This window comes from Leucopleurus acutus, assembly GCF_964270905.1.
Source record: "Leucopleurus acutus genome assembly, chromosome: 11".
Taxonomy (NCBI): domain Eukaryota; kingdom Metazoa; phylum Chordata; class Mammalia; order Artiodactyla; family Delphinidae; genus Leucopleurus; species Leucopleurus acutus.
Genome location: NC_139152.1, coordinates 34,963,337 through 34,978,604, shown reverse-complemented (window position 1 = coordinate 34,978,604; position 15,268 = coordinate 34,963,337).

The window sequence follows — 15,268 nt, the reverse complement described above, 5'->3', positions numbered from 1 at the left end:
TCTTCCTTGAATTTCTGGAAGAATTTCTGCCTTCACCTTGTTAATACAGCCTGATATAAGAATCTTTATCATTGTTTTCTCTTTCCGGGTTTAATATTTTCTCCCTCTTTCCATAATTGTGCTATGCTTACGATTGCATAATCTCCTAATATTTGTCAGACTATGAGAGCTCGGGATGGGGAATCGGAGGCCTGAATTAACCAACCAATTCACACAGTCAAAATTGAGTTTTTGCGTTTGGTTCTTGTTTCCTTAAATTGCTTTAACTTTCTCTTGTCTTGGCACCAAGGGGTGGCTTGAATGTGGGGAGGGGGCTTGAGTCCCACACAAAAAGGCTATCTATTAATTGCCTTAAGTAAAATGAAATAATATTTTTCAATATGGTAGCTTGAACAAGGAGATCAGCTCAGTGCTTTGTGACCACACAGAGGGGTGGCCTAGGGAGGGTGGGAGGGAGACGCAAGAGGGAGAGGATATGGGGATATATGTATATGCATAGCTGATTCACTTTGTTATAAAGCAGAAATTAACACACCATTGTAAAGCAATTATGCTCCAATAAACATGTTTTTATATATATATATATATATATATATATATATATATATATATGCAGTTGCTTGACGTGTCTCAATGTTAATAAGGTGTGAACAAAAGCATCTGGAAATAGAAGGCTGCTATTTCAACTGATCTGTAACATAAAAATCATTTTAGAAACAGAGCTAATTTATTTAGAAAAAAGAAAAATGTGCTTGCCATGCAAATGCAGCTCCCCACCACAAGTTCTAGTTTTCTAGACCAAACCCACTGTAAAAAATTCTGTAGTCACTATTCACTGTTCACATGCTTTCACTAGTAGGTGGCATGGGTGTAGACACAGCTTACATTTGGGATATAACAATTCAATTTGTGACTATAAACTTGATCTATCTTGAAATTCATCCAAGTAAATTTAGTTACAAAAAGTACTGGAAGATTCTTTGTTTGTGCAGTTGTGTGAATTGAACCCTAAAATGATGTTATAATAAGGTTTCAGAACATTGTGTGTTTTAATAAATACTTCAAAGTGAGTCCTTTGGAAACATTTTTTTCTTTACTAAAACCATTTGTAATAAGCTTACACTAAATGGAACTTAACATAAATAAGATTCTAAGAATCGGTGGGGTGGACAAGATCAGCTAAAGCCTCTTTCTGGCACTGAAATTCATGATATACTTCTTACAAGACCCAGGATAGTCCAAAGCAAGGGAAAATGCACTGTCCTAATGTATTTGACTTGGCTTTGGAAATAGGAATTTAGAAGAACTGTTGGCCACCCTGCTTAGGAGGACCAGGTGATGGCAGGTGTGGGAGAAATGTGGCAACGTGGAGGGGGTTGAGATAGAAACAAAACAGGGGAATAAAGGTGGGAAGGAAAACCAACTCCACAGGACCCCCAGCCATGGAGCATGGCAGTGACAACCCTTCAGAGCCCCACGCCTGGGATTTGGTCAAGCGTGTGTTTAGAAAATGGTAGTTCAGATACAGACAACGTGTGGGCTTCCCTGGTGAATGAATATGATAGACTGCCCTGGGAGTTTCATTTAGGAATTTAGAGAAGGAAGTCATTTTATTTCTTTGTAGATCATTAGGTGAGTCATTAAATCATTTATGGCTTAATTTCCATGTCAAACCCTCAATTTTACTCACATACACACAAGCACACAGATTACAGAACAGATTTAATTTTTCACAGGTGTTTTAGCCAAAAACCTCCTAAGTGGTTGAAACACTGAGAACATACATAAACTCTGTTTTGGAATATATTGTGAGGGTAAAGAATTGATTTTTAGTTCGTTTTGTGGGTCTCAGAAGTCGAGTGTGCAACGCAAAGGGAATATAAATAACATACCATAACATACCACCAAGTTAATGACTAAATGCTGAACTAATTTAACAAAATCTAATATTGAAATACATATATTGTATGTAAATTCCACATTTATGCTCAAAATAAACTTATAATAAAATCCCAGGGCATGCCTGCGGTCTTATTATTGTTTCATTTCCATCTCCAACTGCCTACTTTTAGAAATATGTAACATTACCTTGAGCCATTTGGAATTTATGTGGCAACTGCATTTACCTTAACTCTTCTCTGGAGGAAGATTCAATCATTATTTCACTCTGAAAGAAATGGATTTCTGCATCAGAATGAAGTAAAAATGATTAAATGTGAATTGAATCACTTAATCCTTCTTCTTGGGCCAAAGGGCACAATTATCAACCCTGCTAAGTGCTATATGTGCAATCATGCTCCAGAACTTAGACTTATAAAGAGCTTTAAAATGATACATCTCAAGAAAAGAGTGGCAAGACCCCAAGTCTATAACCAGAAGCAAAAGCTTCAGGTGGTATGATGGAGGTAAGCTCACCAACCTGTATTAGTTAACCAGACATGTGTGAACCATCCATCCAGATCTTTAAAACAACCCTCTATGACACTATGTAAGTCAGGTTAATAGAATGTCTTGTGACGGCATGTTTCTAAAGTGAGGATTGCTTTGCGCATGTGTAGTTGTAGAACCAACACAAGACCAACAGCCCTTTCCCGGTGCATGTGTATTAGGCCAGGCTTTTGTGGCAGATGCAAATTCAGACCGGAAAAAGTCCTTCCACATTAGTTTGCTGCATTCCAGGGTGCCCTGTGCACAATGATCGAGAGCGGAAAGCAAAATGGTGAGAGAAAGAGAGAAAGAGAAAATAGTCTGGAGAAGGGGATAACCTGGGTAGGAATCCAGACTCTTCTTTTTAGTAGCCGTGTGACTTCCATTGGATCACTTACTCTCTCTGGGTCTCGTTTTCTTCATGGAGATAACACTTGCCATGAAGAACATTAGAGAGATTACGAGACATCACAGGAAAGGGAGGGCAGACGCCCGCTGCGCAGAGAGTGATAGCTGTTGATGTCATCATGCCATGCACAGGACAGTGACCAGCGGGCATTTGGGGGAGGCAGTGCCATCTGCGGGAATGCATCCATTCCAAACCAGGGACTCTCGAAATGGCAACAGTAAGGTGAATTCCCAGGATGCACCATAGCCCAGCACATCATCTGGTTAGTGGCCCTTGTGCTCTCCAGGGTCCTCATGGCATGATACATCATGCAGTCACCCTTGCACTAGGAACTTGAGTGTTCTCAATCCTCTGAATGATTTTGAATGGCCAGATTCTCAAACAGCCAGAGGGCTTCATGCTTCTTTCCAGATCCGTATCTGCCTTCTTCTGAGGAGAGAATGCCTGAGAGTCCAAGCTCAGGATGGAGTCAAAGATGGGTGGAATTGTGTCCCCATTGCCCACACCCCCACGCAGTGTTGAAGTCCTAGCCCCCTGCATCTCAGAATGTGACCTTATTTGGAGGTAGGGTCTTTAGAGAGGTTATCAAATGAAGATGAGGCCATTAGGATGGACTCAAGTCCAACATGACGAGTCCTCATAAAAATAAGAAATTTGGACACAGACAGGCATAGAGAATGGACAATGAATGTAAAGACTCAGGGAGAAAGTGGCCGTCTACAAGCTCAGGAGAGAGGCCTGGGATGGCTCCTTCCCTCACAGCCTGCAGAAGGCCAACCCTGCCAACACCTTGACTGCAGACCTCTAGCCTCCAGAACTCTGGGAAAATAAATGTTCTGCTGTTTGAGCTAACTGGTGTGTGGTACCTACTCTGTGACACCAGCCCTAGCAAACAAACACGGAATCCAAGGGGGGAAATGTAGTTCCCGCCCTTTCTTGGTTCCTGAGCTTCCCTTCCCACAAAACACCACTCCCTCCCAGACTCTGAAACTGTGATACTTTCTACTGACAATCCTCTAGGCCCGTTGCTTGTAGCTGTGCTCCATGGGAACGCTAGAGAGGAAACTTTAAAACTCACACTGTGAATAATGACACAAATGCTCAATTAGCAATGACAACATATATCAGAGTTGAGGTTCCATTCCCTGAAAACACCTCAGAATCACCCCTCAAACTGCCTGGGAGTTGTAAATTATTAACACATTTATCTAGAAAGCATAACAGCTCACTATTATGAGGAATCTGTGTCTGTGGGATTTACCGGTCATTCAGAGTCCTGATAATTTACTCTTTGTTCTCTAAAGTAAATATATGCAAGTTACATAAATCAAACTAGTTTGAAAGCAATATTTTTCCTCAAAGAAAAAGCAGCATGTTTCTCCCAGCACCCCACTCCCTCTCCCACATATATATACACACAAAGATGCTAGAACCAGAAATTTAGTATTTGTATACATTTTGTGAAATTTTATCTTCTACCTTTTTAGTTAACTCCAGGTCATAGCAATGTACATTTACGTACAGATACAAACAAAGCATTTGTCATTTACACTTTTCCTTTGAAAATAAAATATCTTAATATTTTATCTAATACATCACAAACGCTTGAACAAGTTGGTTTTAATTAATGTCGGAGAGTCTATAGAGAGATGCGTTGGAAAGTTTTGAAACAAGGAATGTAGTTAAAAACAATCTTGATTTTTCACTCTCACAATGTGTCTGCCACATACAGTTAACACTTTCAGATAATCTGCTGTTGGCTCACTATAAAAATTGGGAGATTTTGTTCCTTTCCTCCCAAAGCATTTGACTACCCCTTTATTGCCTAAACAGTACATAACCCAAATTTAGAAAGTCTACCTTCATGTTTACGTCATATTTTCAACTTGTTCCAGGGTAGACCAAAAAAAAAAAAAAAATTCACCAAGAAGGGAAAATGACTTGTATTGTGTGAGACTTTCTCATTCCTCAAATGTGAACATGTATTTATTTCAGTTTAAATAATCCCTTATAATTTGCTAATTACCATAGCAAGTTAAAACTAGTTCTATTAAGCACAATTTTCCCCTTTCCCCATATAATCTAATATAAAAATGTCATAAATGGAAGGAGTGTGGTCTTTGGAGCAACGCAGAGCTGGGGTACAATTCTGGCTTTATCACTGTGTGGCCTGAGGCAAGTCTCTAAGCTTCTTTGGGCCTCAGTTTCTTTAGCTCAGAAATGAGGGTAATGTTTACATTCAGGGTGGCTGAGAGCACTGGAGACCACGTGTGGAGATGGAGCATGGGCTGGACTATAAAGGGCCATGCTGTGAAGTGCTCTGGCCAGCCGTGCTTTCCCAGCAGGACCACGCCATTAACTCCTTTCCCACATGCTCTTCCAGGGTGACGGGGACTCTCCTCCATCAAGAAGTGGCTCTACTTCCTCTCCTCTTGAATCCGGCTGGCCTCGTGCCACCCTTGTAACCCCAGGCGAGGTGAGGAAAGTCTGCAGCTTCCCCTGGTTCTCTTGAAACACTCTCCTGACCCTCCTGGACACCTCCTCTCTGAACCCAGCTACCATGTTATGAGGAAGCCCAAGCCATCTGGAGAGGGGACAGGTAGGTGTTCTGGTGAACAATCCCAATTGAGCCCATTCTGAGTAATTCCAGCCCAGGTGTCAGGCCTGTGACTGAAGACATCTCCAGGTGATTCTAGCCCCAGTCCTGTGGGTCAGCCCCAGTCACTGGAGTCTTCCCAGCTGAGGCCCCACCTATTGTGGATTTGTGCCTTCTGTGATTCCTCACCTCCAGAATCATAAGCATTGTAAAATGGTTGCAGTTTTACACCTCCTAGTTTGGGGCGTTTTATGTAGCAGTAGGTGACTGGAACAGTGCTGGTAGTATACTTAGTTAAAACTGTGCTGCAAGAGATTCAAAGAGGACCCCACTGCTGGGAGCCTGGATTTCCAATATTTGTGATACACTCTGGGAACACACACCCTCTCACTGAGCAACAGCTCTTTCTTCTTAGTCCCTGGGATGCAGTGTCTACACAAGTGGGAGAAAGTGGCAGCTAAACATCTGTTTCTGCAAAGCCGACTCCATACATTTTAGTCCTTGGAAAGATGAACAGGCCAGCAGCCCCCAACCCAGAACTGTGTTCCCTGTGCTGTCACCCAACACCTCACACCAGTTTTATAGTCACCGGATCAATGTGTTTGTCTTTAAAATGCACCACTTCCCAGAGGTGCCCTGGGATTCCATTCACTCCGGGTCAAGAATGATCAAAATCATTTCCTTAGAGAAGTGTAGTTTTGATTTGGAGTAGGAGAGGGGAAGGCATTTTGGAGACTCATGGTAGCATGATAATGGGGGTTATACCAAAGTAAGGAGGGAAAGAAAGGCTTTAGGAACGTAGCTGGGAGAGGAACACTGAAATTTATCCTACCTACGTATTGGTTAAATCAACATAGATGGATTCCTTCCATGCACTGGAATTTCACCCATTCCTTGGCCTGAAAAAATGTTGCAGGTTTCCCTATGTCCAGATTTACCTCTAAGCCACTGAAGCTGCCATCATCAGAACCTCTTTGCCAAGCTAAACTTTTCCCAAAACACCCATGGTTCCCTAGTCTGGATTTCCTCACTCAGTTTGTCAGTGGGAAAAAGGAGGAAAGGTAATATGAGGAAGAGAGTAGAAGAGAAGTAAAAACACCTAAGTCTTCTACCTGCTTTCTATCCCTCTGAATGCAAACCCCTTAATTAGAGGACTGGGTCTTATGTTAGCAAAATTACTACACATAACTAATATCTAATAAATTGTTAAGTGGGATTGGATTGTATCTGTGCAGTATTTGCAGACTCTCATATTCACAAGATATTTTAGAATATTGCACAAGAATGCCAAGGGCTGGATGAAGTAGACATGCTCTGAACCCATGGGAGTTTGCACTCTTAACCTACCTTTTTAAATTTCGTTTAGAAATAGTCACATGTGTTGTACAGTGTTACAAACAAAAGCCTTCAAAATAAGACAGAAAATCCCTAATGTTGGAGCAAAAATAAAATAAAATAAAATGAAATTCTAACTTGTCACCAAAGTCACTTTCAAGGCCATATAAAGCTATTTCTCCCCCCTCAAACATATCCATTCACCACGTCGCACCTCAGGATTCAAAATCTGCATTATTTCAGCTGGATCCCATTGTGGAATTATTCTCAAGTTTGCAATTCTCATAGATTGGTAGATTCTTAGCATTTCACATAACAAGTCCAAGGCATGGGCAATTTTCCCCAGTATCTCATCTAAGAGGGATGCCTCCTCCCCAGGGGATCTCCGACCTACTTTCGGGACCCCCTCCACCTTTCAAGACCACTGCTCCCATCTTTGAAGAGCTCTCGATTTTTAAAACACTCTTTGTTTGAGCTGAAATCTATCTTCCTTCTGTCCCAAATACTTTATGAAAAGATTATTAATGGAATCATTCAACATTTGAGTTATTTTAACAGGAATTTATGGTAGAAGTAGAGACATTGGGTAAAACCTGATCTTGATTTATATTGTTTATGTAGTTCTATAGGTGCCAGACACTCTATGGCTTTTTAAAGAAAGAGGAAGAACGTAGGGAGGATTTAACGTTTAGTGAATATTCTTATTAAATTGGTGGTTATAAGCTATGTAAATTACAGTAATGAAATAAGATAACTATAAAGCAAAGTCCCCAAAAGATACAATAATGTTGATACAATGAAATATGAAACATATCTAATAAAAGCAAACATTGGTATAAATTTTTTTTAAAAAACATAATTCTAAGCACAAAACTCTGATGTACATGCAAGCACAAAATTAAAAATCTCCAAGACAGCTCTATGTAAACTTTTATAATGCAAGATGTTTTAAAAATAAATTTGCAAAGAAAAAAAGTCAGAACAAAGCAATATTCTTTGTATTCGGTTAGTAATACAGAATAAAGAGGCCATTTTTATGCTCTGAGCATGTTTAGAGGTTAAGTTTAATTTATAAATAATTTTGAAACATTAAAAGAGACGTGGGGGGAGTTTGTTCTGTAAGTTAAACAGCAATTTGATCTCAACGTCATTAAAAATAAACTTTCACCTGTTACTAATTTTCTTCTTAGTTACAAAGCCATTGTTTGTTTGAATGAAAGGCAAAAAGCATCTTGATGCTGTTTATACAGTCCAAATAAGAGAACAAATTGCAAAGGCCTGTGGATGCTAAAAAGCAAATAAAGGAACTTTTCCAAGAATATGTTGAAAACAAGACCAGGGCTACATAGTTATAAGTACTGGATTGTGAACCTCAAACAGCACCCCAGATAGTGCATATCTGAGTTGCAAACAGTACTGCAATCCTACATCTGAGAATAATTCTTTTGTGTGTACTATCTTTGTGTGGACTTGTAATACTGGGCTCTGAAAATTGAGCCCAGTATTACAAAAAGCCTTCCAGAACCTCTGCCAGCAAAGCAAAAAAGTATTTTGTGTGGTGTCTTTGGTTTCAGTTTTATTATTATAGGGGGTGTGTCGGATTGTGTATGTATAATTTTGTGTTTGTTTATAGTTTATGAATATGCGTGTAATTTTGGCATTGGCTTCCATTTTCAAAAGCAGCCCAAGCCCGTGCCAAGAAACAAGCAGAAATAACCCTTAAGAGGGACAACATGACTTGATGGGGCCATTCTAGTCTGAGCCATTCACATGAATGAAAGAATAAGTTATGACAATAGCTTCAACAGTAAGTTTTTATACTCTGGAACGAAAAGTCTAGGTCTGTTTCCAAACTGGCAGACCAGGTACAGTCTGGGAACACCCCAGCCAACAAATGATAAGACAATGATAGGAAAAAGCTCTTCTGCAAAAACATAACTTGGGTCTTGGCAAAAGCAGAATTCAGGAAAACATTCCATAGTCAACAGATAATCTGACATCTCTTATATACTAAGCCCCTTTTCTAGGCTCTACTGGAAAGAATCAGAGAGAAAAAAATGTCCAGTGATTCCAGGGTATTTCCAAATGCTCCGTCCATTTTCTCTCTCTCTCTTCCTCCCTCCCTCCCCCCTTACCACCTTCCATTTTCCCTCTCTCCCTCTTTGTCCTACTCCTTCCATCCTTCCGTTCGTAACAGGCAACACAAGCCAGTCCTATCCATAAGATTTTCCCCAGGTCCTTTAGCTCTCAGTCAAGGCACTATATAGCTCTTTGCTCTTAAACTTCCAGAATTCATGAATTGTGCCACTGCCTCAGATTTATCACTGTGTACTCCCTTAAGTGTCTCTAATGAGACACTTTTCATTGACAGAATTTTTTCTCATTTTGCGTCATCACCTTCTAACCGCATGAGAAGCTGTGAGCACTCACTCTCGAAATCCTCTCGCATGGTTTCCATCATGCATGCCCCTCACTCTCTACGCCTCTGACAGTCTTTCCTTGCATTTTTCTCCAGTTCTTCTTCCTTAATCATCTCCATAAATTCAGGTGTTCCTAAAGAATCTTTCTCGGCCAAGTTCCCTGTTCTTTTGACTCTCTCTCACTCGGTGCCTGGTTCAATTTTGCAGCCTCAACCAACAGCTCTATAAAAATGGCTTCCAAATCTTTTCCTTTCCCTGCTTTCTCTCCCAAGTTTCACTCTTACATCTCCAACTCTACCTCAAACAGTTAGACCTGGCTATTCCCTCTGCACCTAAGACCCTCCTTCTGTGATGTCGATACCTTCCATGTGCATCTGCATGTCTCACCCTCATTATCACTGCCCTGGTTCAGATGCTCATGGCTTTTTGCCTGGGTCCCAGGAAGGGCTCCCTAGTTGCTTCTAACCTCACTCTCCTCCAATTCATCCCCTGTCCTACTGCTATTGCATTTTTCAAGAGTACAACCCTAGCCTTATTTCTCCTTTTCAAAAACTCCCAGTACCTCTCCATCCTGCAGAATAAAGCCCAAACTCATTTCTACGGTATTCACACTACTTTCTGTGATCAATTCAATCAGTTTATCCTGACTCCCATTCCCAACCTTACCTCCCATGATTCCCCCATCATGTAGCTTTCACTTTAGCTCAAATTAACTACTCAGGGTCCCTACACTTTCGCAAATACCCTCATTCATGCATTTTCTTTGGCCTGGAATACTTTTTTCTCCATCCATGCCATTTCTAAACCCCATCCCATCCTACAAACCCTAACTAGAATATAACTGACGCTATGGAGTCCTCCTTTATCTCCCCCCACTTCCCACCCGCCAAGAAGACTCCACCCTCACTATAAACTCATTGAGTATGATCTCCTCTGATGCCATTTTCTGCCTTGTGTTTGGTTATTTATGAATATGTCCTAAATCTTCTAATAAACTTCTTGAAAGCTGGAGCTATGTGTGTCCAGCATAGTGCCTGGTACATGAGAGTTTCCTTTCTGTTTCACTCACTTAATAAATATTTAGGAGGTACTGTCCTGTTCTGTGCATTGGGAATGCAATGGTGAGTGAAACTCACTCCTCACTCTTATGGGGTTTATATTTTAGATTCAAAAGGAATGTTTATTGCATAAAAACTCTTAAGAAAAACATATTTTAAGAAAATATTTAGTTCTCTAAATGTCAATATTTTATAGAAGCAAAATTCTTACTTACAAAAGTTCTATGTAAATCCAACGCATTATTATTCTGTCACAGAGGGCAAGTTGGCTTCTCTTCAAGAAGGCGAGAAGAAAGGCATCAGTGTGGTTTCCCTGGCATCCTGCCCTGTGATCCTCTCTCCTGCCTTTCTCCACTCCCAACTCTGTCCCTGATATTTCAATTTTTGATCTTATTCCCCCTCTGCCTCTTGCCACATGTAACCCAGCATTCTACTGAGACCTGGCCTTGAACTTATTCCTTCGTTGCCTGGACTGGATATGAGTCCTAACCATTTTACGAGCTTGATTATGTTGGTTTTGGAGGGGGTTTTTGGTTTTTTGTTTTTCTTTTTTTTTTTGAGCTTGATTATGTTTTGTTTCTAAACAACAGATAAATGGATGACCCTGGTGAACCAAACCACACAGAGGACAATTCTGTGACCATCTGGTCTGGGACCTTGGACTCCCATACTGGCTTAATCAACAGCATCAAAAAATAAGTAGGTAAGCAAACTCCATCACTGCAGGCAACACGATGACATTCTCTGAAAACCCAAGTGCACAGGACTCCATCCTGTGCCGGGGTCTGGCTGCTGCCTTAGGAGTGAAGGAAATCACGTCTCCAGTTTGAGGTTCATTCTTTTTGCTTCTTTCCTCCGAATAAATATTGCTTCCCTGGAAACAAGAACCTTATTCATCAGCCGAGAATTGGGGTCATTCCTCAATCTAACAGAGTTTCTTTTTCTCAGGTTCTCCACTCCTCCCTCAAAATGCTTCTTTGCTTCTCAAGTTCATTTAGGGACTTACCAGCAAATGGCTAGACTTATAGGTTATCGGCAATATTCCTAGGTGCTAATTAAGAACATCTGCCTTTTACCATGAATTTTTACATCAAGTGTCAATAAAGAAAGCAGAAGCATCTTCTAGGAATTCTGAAATGCAGAAGATGGATGGTGTGTCTTGATTTCATTTGTTCTCTAAGATCAACAGAAAGCTCTTATACCTATTTTGAGTAAACTGTCTTCGGAGCCTCAGATGTAATTTAGTCAACGATGCTGCACGCAGCAGGAATCTGCTTCAAATAACTAACCCTGTTACCTTCTTGTTTCCTGAGCAAATTCCTCTGTGAGGGACAAAAACAGGGATTCTTGTTCCTTTTAAGGAAATGAGGTTTTGAAAAAGGCTTACAAGCTCAAAATGGAATTCAAAGTCAGCAATCTTAGAAGTATTATACCAGGCTATAGATGGTAAGTTAAATGGGTGCTAAATTCAGGGCCTAATTAAATAATTTTGTAATATCTTCAAATCTTTTACCACAGAGATTGTTTTATTGTGTTTGTAAACTAAATTTGGAAATAGCTTCTCCTGAGACTATGTCAGTCCCTAGGACAATATAAAGAATTTTGGAAGTTACATTATCTCTTTGTGGCCATATTGGGGCCCCTTTAAGATTTGAAGAAAAAAAAATTTACTAAACGATCTGTGAAAAAGACAAAACAGTTTCCAAGAGTACTCATCTTATTATCCTAGGAACTATCTCCCATGATGTAAATCTCAGCACAAATATGTAAGCATGTTACTCCCATTTCCTCAAGCCGTACCTACCCAGGGGAATAATGGGATCAGAAAGAAAGAAACACTAATCCCGAGGTTAGCTCCTACTGTGGCAATCACTGTCCCTCAGCCCCACTTGCCTCCTACCTAACTCCGAATAACCCTGAGAAAGTAGCATTCACAAATAATGGGTCTCTTGGTCTCATATAACACGTTAGTTAACGTTTTATATAACACGATTTGTATGTTGACAAAAGCACAGCTCCATAAAACTTCTAACAGCCATTCATTCAACAAGCATCTTTAAGAACTATGGACCAAGGAAATTGCTGAGTAGAGGGGATTAAAAGAATGAGCAAGGAAGACTTGATGTCTACCCTTGAGACATATGTAGTCTTGACTCTGTTGTTACCTTCCCTCCCTGCATGTGAAAGCCCCATGGCTCCTCTGCTTTACCCCAGTGGCCTCGTCCGTCAGCTGGAGGGGAAAGAGCCCGGTCTTACCTCCCCAGTGCTTTACCCAGTCACTTGCCCTGCAGAGCGCCTTGTGGCCCATTGGGTGTTGGGTCTTTTTATTCAACCTGGCTCAGGTTCCCCTGAGATGGACCTCAATTCCAGGGACATTACATTAAACTGCACTCAAAGTTATTCCTTCCGTAGAAACAGTGACTTCAGACCAAGAGTGTGCACTTTCTTTGTTCTCAGGATGACCTGGAGTTCAACATCTGCTTAATCTGTTATGAAAAAACTCAAGGGAATGAGAACACCGTGTCTCCTATTTGCTACTGGTATTTTAAATAAATTAATTGACCCCAACGTTTCTTTAATTCATCCATATTTTAAAATGCACTAAAATAATAGGGAGAAATTTAAGGACCTTTTGTCCAATAGATCAGTTTTTCCTATCATTTTACCCTATCACTGGACCCTAGGATGTTAAAATGACATGTCATCAATTAACCACAATATCAAATACAAAACTCACTCCTTTTTCTTTAATGTCATCTTCAACCACTTTAGAATACAATGTTTACAAAGCCAAATGCCAAATAATTGGTCAAAATCACTAATTAAATCAACAATTATTTAACAGTCTCTGGAAAGGATAAAAATTATTTCCCACCCCTGCCCTGAGAGTGTCAGTATAAAATATTGGAAAGAGCACAGTCTGTGCAGTCATACACACCTGAGTCAAAATCTCCACCCTCCCACTTAATACCCATGGGACCCCAACAATTTCCTTCAATTCTCTGGGCCTCAGTTTCTTCATTTTAAAAATGAGGACAGTTAATGCCTAGATTAGAGATATTTCACCAGAATTAAAAGAGACTAGATAAAAACAGTGATGAATACGCTGCGTGCCACATATGAATTTTGTCTCCACTAAGTGATTATAAATCCAATAGAAGAACTAGGATAAATAGAAAAATAACTGCACTGGAAGGCTATAGGAAGTAAACATTATACAGCATTACAATCAACCCACACAGATTTCAAAGGAGAGATCAGTCTTTGTCGAGGTGATCAGCAAAAACTTGACGAGATGACATCGGAGCTAAGCCACCTGGCATGGTCAAGGTTTGGCTAAGTAGAACTGGATGAACATTTCAGATAGAGAAAATGCAAGCTCCCTGCCTTAACAGTAGGAAAAGTGGAAGCAGAGCCCTGGAAGATTCACCCAGTCAGGTGTGCGTGGGCCAGGAAGGAGTCAGTGCCATCGTCACAGCTTACGATCCTTCCACAGCCCACTGGTACAAAGAATTCTAAGACTCAAGCCCAGACTGGCATTTTCTTGATAAGCCAATGACCACAGAACACTCTTTTCCTAAACTGCCTCTGCCTTGGCAGTTTGCTTCTGAAAGCAGAACTGTTGAGTTATATCTGCCTCAGTCAGCCCTTCACATTCCTGTTTCTGAATGTGACAAACCCAGGCACCTGTGTAACATGTAAACCTCTGCTAACACCAAGAAGGTTGGGTCCGACTCACCTTCCTGCGATATGCAACTAAGCTTTCACTTTTCTCACCTGTTTTCCGGTGGCCTTATTCTAGAATGCTCACCACCACAAAAAGAAAAGTGATGACCCCATGACAGGGTTCCTTTGCTTAAAGCCTTTCCAAGGCCCTAGATGAAGAGGAAACATTTTATCCTTGGCTATCTCCTTCCAGAGCCACTGTTGCTCCTTCTTCACTTTGACTTTTTAACCGTCTCACGTAAGGTTCTCAGAGGAAAGCCCTAAACTGGGTTCATGCTGTGAATCCAAGCATTTCATGGGTGATACGGTGCAGACTGTATTTTCAGGGAGGTTCCAGGCACCTCATGGGAAGGCGCCAGGAGCTGTTACTCAGAAATGTTCCTTTAACCACTAGAGAATGGGAGAGGTGGTCCGAGAGAACAGGATTAGTCATTTAATTGGCTCCAGAGGAAGAGAGACCTTCACAGCAAAGATGGGTGAGCGAATGAGGGCAGAATGTGCAAAAGCAGGCCAAAAGAATAGTGCCCTGGAAAGGGCAGAACCAGGCCGCACGTCTGTGAAAGACCTACTTGCAGACTATTCTCCACTCTAGACCTGCCACTTCAGTCACGGGGAATGTAAAATAAATTCAGACAAATCATTAAAACTGTTGTGGTACTGAAGACCAGGTCCCCGTTTATATTGCTTTATACAAAATAAAAGCCTTTTGCTTGGCACGCTGGAACAGTGAAAAGTTATTGTGATCATCTTTTTAAGAAGAAGGAGGACCATTTTATTCATATATGTACATACATCTATATATTCTTATAGAAGAAATGGACTTAAATTGCAGAAAGATAAGTCTATTAAAATTCATGGCAATTCCCACGCTATTATATTTTTTAATAACCATCTTGCTTTCCACTGTGGCCCCCCTACCAGTGCACGGATGCATTTGGTTTCACCCAGGTCAAAAGTGATGCTTCAGTGCATCCTTGGGGATTAGGTCTGTATTCCAATGCAATTCAACTTTAGCGTAAAATTTGATTGAACCATGTGAGTAAAAATACATTAGAATTTTTATATGTAAGATCTAACCTTTGAGTTCATTCCTGAATTGTGACTATATTAGATACAGTCAAAAAGAGAAGAGAAACACAGACACGTGAAAAAAAATGGGTGAATGATGGTCCAACTGTAGGTGCCCTGAAATGTAAAATCCTCTGCTGCCCCAAGGGCAGGACTTTCACCTTGTAGGTGCCAGTCAGTGTTTAGAACAAAAGGCTATTTCTGATGACATGATGACCAACTTTTTTTT